Source organism: Salvelinus alpinus, chromosome 23 (assembly GCF_045679555.1).
Source record: "Salvelinus alpinus chromosome 23, SLU_Salpinus.1, whole genome shotgun sequence".
In the NCBI taxonomy this organism is placed as follows: Eukaryota; Metazoa; Chordata; class Actinopteri; order Salmoniformes; family Salmonidae; genus Salvelinus; species Salvelinus alpinus.
Window position 1 is genome coordinate 42,252,583 of NC_092108.1, and position 12,214 is coordinate 42,264,796.

The 12,214-nt window shown below is 41.9% G+C and overlaps 17 non-coding genes across 17 annotated transcripts; all 17 read left to right on the forward strand.

The window, feature by feature from the left end:
• Positions 1–2: 2 nt before the first annotated feature.
• trnas-uga (transfer RNA serine (anticodon UGA)) lies at positions 3–84 on the forward strand. The gene has a single exon. It is a non-coding gene; the product is annotated as a tRNA-Ser (tRNA).
• Positions 85–1,209: 1,125 nt separating this feature from the next.
• Positions 1,210–1,291, forward strand: trnas-cga (transfer RNA serine (anticodon CGA)). Its single transcript has one exon. It is a non-coding gene; the product is annotated as a tRNA-Ser (tRNA).
• Positions 1,292–1,504: 213 nt separating this feature from the next.
• Positions 1,505–1,586, forward strand: trnas-uga (transfer RNA serine (anticodon UGA)). The gene has a single exon. It is a non-coding gene; the product is annotated as a tRNA-Ser (tRNA).
• A 1,124-nt stretch (positions 1,587–2,710) lies between these two features.
• On the forward strand, positions 2,711–2,792 carry trnas-cga (transfer RNA serine (anticodon CGA)). Its single transcript has one exon. It is a non-coding gene; the product is annotated as a tRNA-Ser (tRNA).
• A 213-nt stretch (positions 2,793–3,005) lies between these two features.
• On the forward strand, positions 3,006–3,087 carry trnas-cga (transfer RNA serine (anticodon CGA)). The gene has a single exon. It is a non-coding gene; the product is annotated as a tRNA-Ser (tRNA).
• Positions 3,088–3,300: 213 nt separating this feature from the next.
• Positions 3,301–3,382, forward strand: trnas-uga (transfer RNA serine (anticodon UGA)). Its single transcript has one exon. It is a non-coding gene; the product is annotated as a tRNA-Ser (tRNA).
• A 1,124-nt stretch (positions 3,383–4,506) lies between these two features.
• On the forward strand, positions 4,507–4,588 carry trnas-cga (transfer RNA serine (anticodon CGA)). Its single transcript has one exon. It is a non-coding gene; the product is annotated as a tRNA-Ser (tRNA).
• Positions 4,589–4,801: 213 nt separating this feature from the next.
• trnas-uga (transfer RNA serine (anticodon UGA)) lies at positions 4,802–4,883 on the forward strand. Its single transcript has one exon. It is a non-coding gene; the product is annotated as a tRNA-Ser (tRNA).
• A 1,125-nt stretch (positions 4,884–6,008) lies between these two features.
• trnas-cga (transfer RNA serine (anticodon CGA)) lies at positions 6,009–6,090 on the forward strand. Its single transcript has one exon. It is a non-coding gene; the product is annotated as a tRNA-Ser (tRNA).
• A 213-nt stretch (positions 6,091–6,303) lies between these two features.
• On the forward strand, positions 6,304–6,385 carry trnas-uga (transfer RNA serine (anticodon UGA)). The gene has a single exon. It is a non-coding gene; the product is annotated as a tRNA-Ser (tRNA).
• A 1,124-nt stretch (positions 6,386–7,509) lies between these two features.
• trnas-cga (transfer RNA serine (anticodon CGA)) lies at positions 7,510–7,591 on the forward strand. Its single transcript has one exon. It is a non-coding gene; the product is annotated as a tRNA-Ser (tRNA).
• Positions 7,592–7,804: 213 nt separating this feature from the next.
• Positions 7,805–7,886, forward strand: trnas-uga (transfer RNA serine (anticodon UGA)). Its single transcript has one exon. It is a non-coding gene; the product is annotated as a tRNA-Ser (tRNA).
• Positions 7,887–9,010: 1,124 nt separating this feature from the next.
• trnas-cga (transfer RNA serine (anticodon CGA)) lies at positions 9,011–9,092 on the forward strand. Its single transcript has one exon. It is a non-coding gene; the product is annotated as a tRNA-Ser (tRNA).
• Positions 9,093–9,305: 213 nt separating this feature from the next.
• trnas-uga (transfer RNA serine (anticodon UGA)) lies at positions 9,306–9,387 on the forward strand. Its single transcript has one exon. It is a non-coding gene; the product is annotated as a tRNA-Ser (tRNA).
• Positions 9,388–10,511: 1,124 nt separating this feature from the next.
• Positions 10,512–10,593, forward strand: trnas-cga (transfer RNA serine (anticodon CGA)). Its single transcript has one exon. It is a non-coding gene; the product is annotated as a tRNA-Ser (tRNA).
• A 213-nt stretch (positions 10,594–10,806) lies between these two features.
• On the forward strand, positions 10,807–10,888 carry trnas-uga (transfer RNA serine (anticodon UGA)). Its single transcript has one exon. It is a non-coding gene; the product is annotated as a tRNA-Ser (tRNA).
• A 1,124-nt stretch (positions 10,889–12,012) lies between these two features.
• trnas-cga (transfer RNA serine (anticodon CGA)) lies at positions 12,013–12,094 on the forward strand. The gene has a single exon. It is a non-coding gene; the product is annotated as a tRNA-Ser (tRNA).
• The last annotated feature ends 120 nt before the right edge of the window (positions 12,095–12,214 follow it).

Consider the following 12,214-nt stretch of genomic DNA (forward strand, 5'->3'; position numbering starts at 1 on the left):
AAGCTGCGATGGCCGAGTGGTTAAGGCGTTGGACTTGAAATCCAATGGGGTCTCCCCGCGCAGGTTCGAACCCTGCTCACAGCGCTATGGCAAACCGGTCTTAATTTTTAACATATACTTGGTGACTTGATATGGATAATGTCCTTAATACATGGAATTGTCCAATGATTCAGGTGCTCAGAATATATCTGCCTTGACAAACAGTTCAAATAGGCTCTTCAGTACAGATACTGTTGTTTGTGTTAGATTTACGATGGAAATACTGAGAGCCAGGTGGTTAAGTCCTCAGACTTGAAACCCAATTGGGTCTCCCTGCTCTTTTTTAAATCTTATTCTCAGTGAATAGTCCACTTGTACTTTCTCTGGACATAGTTTTTTGATTTGCACATTAAACTTCCAAACTTCACAGCTTTGGAAAGGACCGGGGTTACTTGGCGCAAAAAGATCAATATGTCGTGCCATCAAGTTGACCATTTTACACCAATGATGTCTGTTTCCAAATCCCAATCCATTTACTTGCATTCCAACAGCTCCAATGGCCGAGTTCTTTAGACGTTGGACCTGAATTTCAATGGGGTCTCCCCACCCATGTTCTTACCTTGCTCGAAGCGTATAGCCCACTTCTGCTTTCTCCTCATCACTTTCCTTAGATTCCTACTGCTGCGATGGCCAAGTGGTTTAAGCATTGGAAATGAAATCCAATGTGTGCTCCCTGTACTGTTTTCAACTGTGCGATGGTAAAGTTGACTTTTAATAATTGGAACTATCTCCTCTGAATTTAAATTGTACTTCCTTTATGGGCTCGTCCAACGATTGAAGTGCTCAGAAAATAGCTTATTTTACTTTGCTCGAAAAATATTTAAATTAGGCAGTTGAATTTGGATACTTTTGTCCTTGTGTGATAATCCTCAGCAAGCTTTGAATGCCGAGTGGTTAAAGCGTTGGACTCGAAAGCCAATGGGTTCTCCCAGCGAAGGTTTGAACCCTGCGCGCAGCTCTTTGACGATCCAGTCGTTATTTGTAACATGTCATTTGGCACTTGATATGGATAATGCGTGGACATGTCCTTTGATTCAAGTGCTCAGAATTAATCTTCCATAATAAACATTTCAAGTATGCTCTTCAGTAGCGATAATCTGGTCTTTTTAGAGGAAAAAATGGTCAGAACGAGAGAGCGGACTGGTTAAGGCGTTGTAGGTAACAGAAGTAGCTGTGATGGCCGATAGGTTAAGGCGTTGGACTCGAAATCCAATGGGGTCTCCCCGCGCAGGTTCGAACCCTCCTCACAGCGCTTTGACTAACCAGTCTTTATTTGCAACATGTCATTGGGGACTTGATATGGATAATGTCCTTAAACGGTGTACTTGTCCTTTGAATCAAGTGCTCAGAATATATCTGCCTTGACAAACAGTTCAATTAGGCTCTTCAGTAGATAGTCTTTACAGAAGTGAAATGGACAGAATAAGATAGCCGACTGGTTAAGGCCTGGTTTTTAACATAGCAAGCTGGGATGGCCGATTGGTTAAGGCGTTGGACTTGAAATCCAATGGGATCTCCCCGCGCAGGTTCGAACCCTGCTCACAGCGCTATGGCAAACCAGTCTTTTTTTTAACATATACTTGGTGACTTGATATGGATAATGTCCTTAATACATGGAATTGTCCAATGATTCAGGTGCTCAGAATATATCTGCCTTGACAAACAGTTCAAATAGGCTCTTCAGTACAGATACTGTTGTTTGTGTTAGATTTACGATGGAAATACTGAGAGCCAGGTGGTTAAGTCCTCAGACTTGAAACCCAATTGGGTCTCCCTGCTCTTTTTTAAATCTTATTCTCAGTGAATAGTCCACTTGTACTTTCTCTGGACATTGTTTTTTGATTTGCACATTAAACTTCCAAACTTCACAGCTTTGGAAAGGACCGAGGTTACTTGGCGCAAAAAGATCAATATGTCGTGCCATCAAGTTGACCATTTTACACCAATGATGTCTGTTTCCAAATCCCAATCCATTTACTTGCATTCCAACAGCTCCAATGGCCGAGTTCTTTAGACGTTGGACCTGAATTTCAATGGGGTCTCCCCACCCATGTTCTTACCTTGCTCGAAGCGTATAGTCCACTTCTGCTTTCTCCTCATCACTTTCCTTAGATTCCTACTGCTGCGATGGCCAAGTGGTTTAAGCATTGGAAATGAAATCCAATGTGTGCTCCCTGTACTGTTTTCAACTGTGCGATGGTAAAGTTGACTTTTAATAATTGGAACTATCTCCTCTGAATTTAAATTGTACTTCCTTTATGGGCTCGTCCAACGATTGAAGTGCTCAGAAAATAGCTTATTTTACTTTGCTTGAAAAATATTTAAATTAGGCAGTTGAATTTGGATACTTTTGTCCTTGTGTGATAATCCTCAGCAAGCTTTGATTGCCGAGTGGTTAAAGCGTTGTACTCGAAAGCCAATGGGTTCTCCCAGCGCAGGTTTGAACCCTGCGCGCAGCTCTTTGACGATCCAGTCGTTATTTGTAACATGTCATTGGGCACTTGATATGGATAATGCGTGGACATGTCCTTTGATTCAAGTGCTCAGAATTAATCTTCCATAATAAACATTTCAAGTAGGCTCTTCAGTAGCGATAATCTGGTCTTTTTAGAGCAAAAAGTGGTCAGAACGAGATAGCGGACTGGTTAAAGCGTTGTAGGTAACAGAAGTAGCTGTGATGGCCGAGAGGTTAAGGTGTTGGACTCGAAATCCAATGGGGTCTCACCGCGCAGGTTCGAACCCTGCTCACAGCGCTGTGACTAACCAGTCTTTATTTGCAACATGTCATTGGGGACTTGATATGGATAATGTCCTTAAACGGTGTACTTGTCCTTTGAATCAAGTGCTCAGAATATATCTGCCTTGACAAACAGTTCAATTAGGCTCTTCAGTAGATAGTCTTTACAGAAGTGAAATGGACAGAATAAGATAGCCGACTGGTTAAGGCCTGGTTTTTAACATAGCAAGCTGCGATGGCCGAGTGGTTAAGGCGTTGGACTCGAAATCCAATGGGGTCTCCCCGCGCAGGTTCGAACCCTCCTCACAGCGTTTTGACTAACCAGACTTTATTTGCAACATGTCATTGGGGACTTGATATGGATAATGTCCTTAATACATGGAATTGTCCAATGATTCAGGTGCTCAGAATATATCTGCCTTGACAAACAGTTCAATTAGGCTCTTCAGTAGATAGTCTTTACAGAAGTGAAATGGACAGAATAAGATAGCCGATTGGTTAAGGCCTGGTTTTTAACATAGCAAGCTGCGATGGCCGATTGGTTAAGGCGTTGGACTTGAAATCCAATGGGGTCTCCCCGCGCAGGTTCGAACCCTGCTCACAGCGCTATGGCAAACCAGTCTTTTTTTTAACATATACTTGGTGACTTGATATGGATAATGTCCTTAATACATGGAATTGTCCAATGATTCAGGTGCTCAGAATATATCTGCCTTGACAAACAGTTCAAATAGGCTCTTCAGTACAGATACTGTTGTTTGTGTTAGATTTACGATGGAAATACTGAGAGCCAGGTGGTTAAGTCCTCAGACTTGAAACCCAATTGGGTCTCCCTGCTCTTTTTTAAATCTTATTCTCAGTGAATAGTCCACTTGTACTTTCTCTGGACATAGTTTTTTGATTTGCACATTAAACTTCCAAACTTCACAGCTTTGGAAAGGACCGAGGTTACTTGGCGCAAAAAGATCAATATGTCGTGCCATCAAGTTGACCATTTTACACCAATGATGTCTGTTTCCAAATCCCAATCCATTTACTTGCATTCCAACAGCTCCAATGGCCGAGTTCTTTAGACGTTGGACCTGAATTTCAATGGGGTCTCCCCACCCATGTTCTTACCTTGCTCGAAGCGTATAGTCCACTTCTGCTTTCTCCTCATCACTTTCCTTAGATTCCTACTGCTGCGATGGCCAAGTGGTTTAAGCATTGGAAATGAAATCCAATGTGTGCTCCCTGTACTGTTTTCAACTGTGCGATGGTAAAGTTGACTTTTAATAATTGGAACTATCTCCTCTGAATTTAAATTGTACTTCCTTTATGGGCTCGTCCAACGATTGAAGTGCTCAGAAAATAGCTTATTTTACTTTGCTTGAAAAATATTTAAATTAGGCAGTTGAATTTGGATACTTTTGTCCTTGTGTGATAATCCTCAGCAAGCTTTGATTGCCGAGTGGTTAAAGCGTTGTACTCGAAAGCCAATGGGTTCTCCCAGCGCAGGTTTGAACCCTGCGCGCAGCTCTTTGACGATCCAGTCGTTATTTGTAACATGTCATTGGGCACTTGATATGGATAATGCGTGGACATGTCCTTTGATTCAAGTGCTCAGAATTAATCTTCCATAATAAACATTTCAAGTAGGCTCTTCAGTAGCGATAATCTGGTCTTTTTAGAGCAAAAAGTGGTCAGAACGAGATAGCGGACTGGTTAAAGCGTTGTAGGTAACAGAAGTAGCTGTGATGGCCGAGAGGTTAAGGTGTTGGACTCGAAATCCAATGGGGTCTCACCGCGCAGGTTCGAACCCTGCTCACAGCGCTGTGACTAACCAGTCTTTATTTGCAACATGTCATTGGGGACTTGATATGGATAATGTCCTTAAACGGTGTACTTGTCCTTTGAATCAAGTGCTCAGAATATATCTGCCTTGACAAACAGTTCAATTAGGCTCTTCAGTAGATAGTCTTTACAGAAGTGAAATGGACAGAATAAGATAGCCGACTGGTTAAGGCCTGGTTTTTAACATAGCAAGCTGCAATGGCCGAGTGGTTAAGGCGTTGGACTTGAAATCCAATGGGGTCTCCCCGCGCAGGTTCGAACCCTGCTCACAGCGCTATGGCAAACCGGTCTTAATTTTTAACATATACTTGGTGACTTGATATGGATAATGTCCTTAATACATGGAATTGTCCAATGATTCAGGTGCTCAGAATATATCTGCCTTGACAAACAGTTCAAATAGGCTCTTCAGTACAGATACTGTTGTTTGTGTTAGATTTACGATGGAAATACTGAGAGCCAGGTGGTTAAGTCCTCAGACTTGAAACCCAATTGGGTCTCCCTGCTCTTTTTTAAATCTTATTCTCAGTGAATAGTCCACTTGTACTTTCTCTGGACATAGTTTTTTGATTTGCACATTAAACTTCCAAACTTCACAGCTTTGGAAAGGACCGGGGTTACTTGGCGCAAAAAGATCAATATGTCGTGCCATCAAGTTGACCATTTTACACCAATGATGTCTGTTTCCAAATCCCAATCCATTTACTTGCATTCCAACAGCTCCAATGGCCGAGTTCTTTAGACGTTGGACCTGAATTTCAATGGGGTCTCCCCACCCATGTTCTTACCTTGCTCGAAGCGTATAGCCCACTTCTGCTTTCTCCTCATCACTTTCCTTAGATTCCTACTGCTGCGATGGCCAAGTGGTTTAAGCATTGGAAATGAAATCCAATGTGTGCTCCCTGTACTGTTTTCAACTGTGCGATGGTAAAGTTGACTTTTAATAATTGGAACTATCTCCTCTGAATTTAAATTGTACTTCCTTTATGGGCTCGTCCAACGATTGAAGTGCTCAGAAAATAGCTTATTTTACTTTGCTTGAAAAATATTTAAATTAGGCAGTTGAATTTGGATACTTTTGTCCTTGTGTGATAATCCTCTGCAAGCTTTGAATGCCGAGTGGTTAAAGCGTTGGACTCGAAAGCCAATGGGTTCTCCCAGCGAAGGTTTGAACCCTGCGCGCAGCTCTTTGACGATCCAGTCGTTATTTGTAACATGTCATTTGGCACTTGATATGGATAATGCGTGGACATGTCCTTTGATTCAAGTGCTCAGAATTAATCTTCCATAATAAACATTTCAAGTAGGCTCTTCAGTAGTGATAATCTGGTATTTTTAGAGGAAAAAATGGTCAGAACGAGATAGCGGACTGGTTAAGGCGTTGTAGGTAACAGAAGTAGCTGTGATGGCCGATAGGTTAAGGCGTTGGACTCGAAATCCAATGGGGTCTCCCCGCGCAGGTTCGAACCCTCCTCACAGCGTTTTGACTAACCAGTCTTTATTTGCAACATGTCATTGGGGACTTGATATGGATAATGTCCTTAATACATGGAATTGTCCAATGATTCAGGTGCTCAGAATATATCTGCCTTGACAAACAGTTCAATTAGGCTCTTCAGTAGATAGTCTTTACAGAAGTGAAATGGACAGAATAAGATAGCCGATTGGTTAAGGCCTGGTTTTTAACATAGCAAGCTGCGATGGCCGATTGGTTAAGGCGTTGGACTTGAAATCCAATGGGGTCTCCCCGCGCAGGTTCGAACCCTGCTCACAGCGCTATGGCAAACCAGTCTTTTTTTTAACATATACTTGGTGACTTGATATGGATAATGTCCTTAATACATGGAATTGTCCAATGATTCAGGTGCTCAGAATATATCTGCCTTGACAAACAGTTCAAATAGGCTCTTCAGTACAGATACTGTTGTTTGTGTTAGATTTACGATGGAAATACTGAGAGCCAGGTGGTTAAGTCCTCAGACTTGAAACCCAATTGGGTCTCCCTGCTCTTTTTTAAATCTTATTCTCAGTGAATAGTCCACTTGTACTTTCTCTGGACATAGTTTTTTGATTTGCACATTAAACTTCCAAACTTCACAGCTTTGGAAAGGACCGGGGTTACTTGGCGCAAAAAGATCAATATGTCGTGCCATCAAGTTGACCATTTTACACCAATGATGTCTGTTTCCAAATCCCAATCCATTTACTTGCATTCCAACAGCTCCAATGGCCGAGTTCTTTAGACGTTGGACCTGAATTTCAATGGGGTCTCCCCACCCATGTTCTTACCTTGCTCGAAGCGTATAGCCCACTTCTGCTTTCTCCTCATCACTTTCCTTAGATTCCTACTGCTGCGATGGCCAAGTGGTTTAAGCATTGGAAATGAAATCCAATGTGTGCTCCCTGTACTGTTTTCAACTGTGCGATGGTAAAGTTGACTTTTAATAATTGGAACTATCTCCTCTGAATTTAAATTGTACTTCCTTTATGGGCTCGTCCAACGATTGAAGTGCTCAGAAAATAGCTTATTTTACTTTGCTCGAAAAATATTTAAATTAGGCAGTTGAATTTGGATACTTTTGTCCTTGTGTGATAATCCTCAGCAAGCTTTGAATGCCGAGTGGTTAAAGCGTTGGACTCGAAAGCCAATGGGTTCTCCCAGCGAAGGTTTGAACCCTGCGCGCAGCTCTTTGACGATCCAGTCGTTATTTGTAACATGTCATTTGGCACTTGATATGGATAATGCGTGGACATGTCCTTTGATTCAAGTGCTCAGAATTAATCTTCCATAATAAACATTTCAAGTATGCTCTTCAGTAGCGATAATCTGGTCTTTTTAGAGGAAAAAATGGTCAGAACGAGAGAGCGGACTGGTTAAGGCGTTGTAGGTAACAGAAGTAGCTGTGATGGCCGATAGGTTAAGGCGTTGGACTCGAAATCCAATGGGGTCTCCCCGCGCAGGTTCGAACCCTCCTCACAGCGCTTTGACTAACCAGTCTTTATTTGCAACATGTCATTGGGGACTTGATATGGATAATGTCCTTAAACGGTGTACTTGTCCTTTGAATCAAGTGCTCAGAATATATCTACCTTGACAAACAGTTCAATTAGGCTCTTCAGTAGATAGTCTTTACAGAAGTGAAATGGACAGAATAAGATAGCCGACTGGTTAAGGCCTGGTTTTTAACATAGCAAGCTGCGATGGCCGATTGGTTAAGGCGTTGGACTTGAAATCCAATGGGGTCTCCCCGCGCAGGTTCGAACCCTGCTCACAGCGCTATGGCAAACCAGTCTTTTTTTTAACATATACTTGGTGACTTGATATGGATAATGTCCTTAATACATGGAATTGTCCAATGATTCAGGTGCTCAGAATATATCTGCCTTGACAAACAGTTCAAATAGGCTCTTCAGTACAGATACTGTTGTTTGTGTTAGATTTACGATGGAAATACTGAGAGCCAGGTGGTTAAGTCCTCAGACTTGAAACCCAATTGGGTCTCCCTGCTCTTTTTTAAATCTTATTCTCAGTGAATAGTCCACTTGTACTTTCTCTGGACATAGTTTTTTGATTTGCACATTAAACTTCCAAACTTCACAGCTTTGGAAAGGACCGAGGTTACTTGGCGCAAAAAGATCAATATGTCGTGCCATCAAGTTGACCATTTTACACCAATGATGTCTGTTTCCAAATCCCAATCCATTTACTTGCATTCCAACAGCTCCAATGGCCGAGTTCTTTAGACGTTGGACCTGAATTTCAATGGGGTCTCCCCACCCATGTTCTTACCTTGCTCGAAGCGTATAGTCCACTTCTGCTTTCTCCTCATCACTTTCCTTAGATTCCTACTGCTGCGATGGCCAAGTGGTTTAAGCATTGGAAATGAAATCAAATGTGTGCTCCCTGTACTGTTTTCAACTGTGCGATGGTAAAGTTGACTTTTAATAATTGGAACTATCTCCTCTGAATTTAAATTGTACTTCCTTTATGGGCTCGTCCAACGATTGAAGTGCTCAGAAAATAGCTTATTTTACTTTGCTTGAAAAATATTTAAATTAGGCAGTTGAATTTGGATACTTTTGTCCTTGTGTGATAATCCTCAGCAAGCTTTGAATGCCGAGTGGTTAAAGCGTTTGACTCGAAAGCCAATGGGTTCTCCCAGCGAAGGTTTGAACCCTGCGCGCAGCTCTTTGACGATCCAGTCGTTATTTGTAACATGTCATTTGGCACTTGATATGGATAATGCGTGGACATGTCCTTTGATTCAAGTGCTCAGAATTAATCTTCCATAATAAACATTTCAAGTAGGCTCTTCAGTAGCGATAATCTGGTATTTTTAGAGGAAAAAATGGTCAGAACGAGATAGCGGACTGGTTAAGGCGTTGTAGGTAACAGAAGTAGCTGTGATGGCCGATAGGTTAAGGCGTTGGACTCGAAATCCAATGGGGTCTCCCCGCGCAGGTTCGAACCCTCCTCACAGCGTTTTGACTAACCAGTCTTTATTTGCAACATGTCATTGGGGACTTGATATGGATAATGTCCTTAATACATGGAATTGTCCAATGATTCAGGTGCTCAGAATATATCTGCCTTGACAAACAGTTCAATTAGGCTCTTCAGTAGATAGTCTTTACAGAAGTGAAATGGACAGAATAAGATAGCCGATTGGTTAAGGCCTGGTTTTTAACATAGCAAGCTGCGATGGCCGATTGGTTAAGGCGTTGGACTTGAAATCCAATGGGGTCTCCCCGCGCAGGTTCGAACCCTGCTCACAGCGCTATGGCAAACCAGTCTTTTTTTTAACATATACTTGGTGACTTGATATGGATAATGTCCTTAATACATGGAATTGTCCAATGATTCAGGTGCTCAGAATATATCTGCCTTGACAAACAGTTCAAATAGGCTCTTCAGTACAGATACTGTTGTTTGTGTTAGATTTACGATGGAAATACTGAGAGCCAGGTGGTTAAGTCCTCAGACTTGAAACCCAATTGGGTCTCCCTGCTCTTTTTTAAATCTTATTCTCAGTGAATAGTCCACTTGTACTTTCTCTGGACATAGTTTTTTGATTTGCACATTAAACTTCCAAACTTCACAGCTTTGGAAAGGACCGGGGTTACTTGGCGCAAAAAGATCAATATGTCGTGCCATCAAGTTGACCATTTTACACCAATGATGTCTGTTTCCAAATCCCAATCCATTTACTTGCATTCCAACAGCTCCAATGGCCGAGTTCTTTAGACGTTGGACCTGAATTTCAATGGGGTCTCCCCACCCATGTTCTTACCTTGCTCGAAGCGTATAGCCCACTTCTGCTTTCTCCTCATCACTTTCCTTAGATTCCTACTGCTGCGATGGCCAAGTGGTTTAAGCATTGGAAATGAAATCCAATGTGTGCTCCCTGTACTGTTTTCAACTGTGCGATGGTAAAGTTGACTTTTAATAATTGGAACTATCTCCTCTGAATTTAAATTGTACTTCCTTTATGGGCTCGTCCAACGATTGAAGTGCTCAGAAAATAGCTTATTTTACTTTGCTCGAAAAATATTTAAATTAGGCAGTTGAATTTGGATACTTTTGTCCTTGTGTGATAATCCTCAGCAAGCTTTGAATGCCGAGTGGTTAAAGCGTTGGACTCGAAAGCCAATGGGTTCTCCCAGCGAAGGTTTGAACCCTGCGCGCAGCTCTTTGACGATCCAGTCGTTATTTGTAACATGTCATTTGGCACTTGATATGGATAATGCGTGGACATGTCCTTTGATTCAAGTGCTCAGAATTAATCTTCCATAATAAACATTTCAAGTATGCTCTTCAGTAGCGATAATCTGGTCTTTTTAGAGGAAAAAATGGTCAGAACGAGAGAGCGGACTGGTTAAGGCGTTGTAGGTAACAGAAGTAGCTGTGATGGCCGATAGGTTAAGGCGTTGGACTCGAAATCCAATGGGGTCTCCCCGCGCAGGTTCGAACCCTCCTCACAGCGCTTTGACTAACCAGTCTTTATTTGCAACATGTCATTGGGGACTTGATATGGATAATGTCCTTAAACGGTGTACTTGTCCTTTGAATCAAGTGCTCAGAATATATCTACCTTGACAAACAGTTCAATTAGGCTCTTCAGTAGATAGTCTTTACAGAAGTGAAATGGACAGAATAAGATAGCCGACTGGTTAAGGCCTGGTTTTTAACATAGCAAGCTGCGATGGCCGATTGGTTAAGGCGTTGGACTTGAAATCCAATGGGGTCTCCCCGCGCAGGTTCGAACCCTGCTCACAGCGCTATGGCAAACCAGTCTTTTTTTTAACATATACTTGGTGACTTGATATGGATAATGTCCTTAATACATGGAATTGTCCAATGATTCAGGTGCTCAGAATATATCTGCCTTGACAAACAGTTCAAATAGGCTCTTCAGTACAGATACTGTTGTTTGTGTTAGATTTACGATGGAAATACTGAGAGCCAGGTGGTTAAGTCCTCAGACTTGAAACCCAATTGGGTCTCCCTGCTCTTTTTTAAATCTTATTCTCAGTGAATAGTCCACTTGTACTTTCTCTGGACATAGTTTTTTGATTTGCACATTAAACTTCCAAACTTCACAGCTTTGGAAAGGACCGAGGTTACTTGGCGCAAAAAGATCAATATGTCGTGCCATCAAGTTGACCATTTTACACCAATGATGTCTGTTTCCAAATCCCAATCCATTTACTTGCATTCCAACAGCTCCAATGGCCGAGTTCTTTAGACGTTGGACCTGAATTTCAATGGGGTCTCCCCACCCATGTTCTTACCTTGCTCGAAGCGTATAGTCCACTTCTGCTTTCTCCTCATCACTTTCCTTAGATTCCTACTGCTGCGATGGCCAAGTGGTTTAAGCATTGGAAATGAAATCAAATGTGTGCTCCCTGTACTGTTTTCAACTGTGCGATGGTAAAGTTGACTTTTAATAATTGGAACTATCTCCTCTGAATTTAAATTGTACTTCCTTTATGGGCTCGTCCAACGATTGAAGTGCTCAGAAAATAGCTTATTTTACTTTGCTTGAAAAATATTTAAATTAGGCAGTTGAATTTGGATACTTTTGTCCTTGTGTGATAATCCTCAGCAAGCTTTGAATGCCGAGTGGTTAAAGCGTTTGACTCGAAAGCCAATGGGTTCTCCCAGCGAAGGTTTGAACCCTGCGCGCAGCTCTTTGACGATCCAGTCGTTATTTGTAACATGTCATTTGGCACTTGATATGGATAATGCGTGGACATGTCCTTTGATTCAAGTGCTCAGAATTAATCTTCCATAATAAACATTTCAAGTAGGCTCTTCAGTAGCGATAATCTGGTATTTTTAGAGGAAAAAATGGTCAGAACGAGATAGCGGACTGGTTAAGGCGTTGTAGGTAACAGAAGTAGCTGTGATGGCCGATAGGTTAAGGCGTTGGACTCGAAATCCAATGGGGTCTCCCCGCGCAGGTTCGAACCCTCCTCACAGCGTTTTGACTAACCAGTCTTTATTTGCAACATGTCATTGGGGACTTGATATGGATAATGTCCTTAATACATGGAATTGTCCAATGATTCAGGTGCTCAGAATATATCTGCCTTGACAAACAG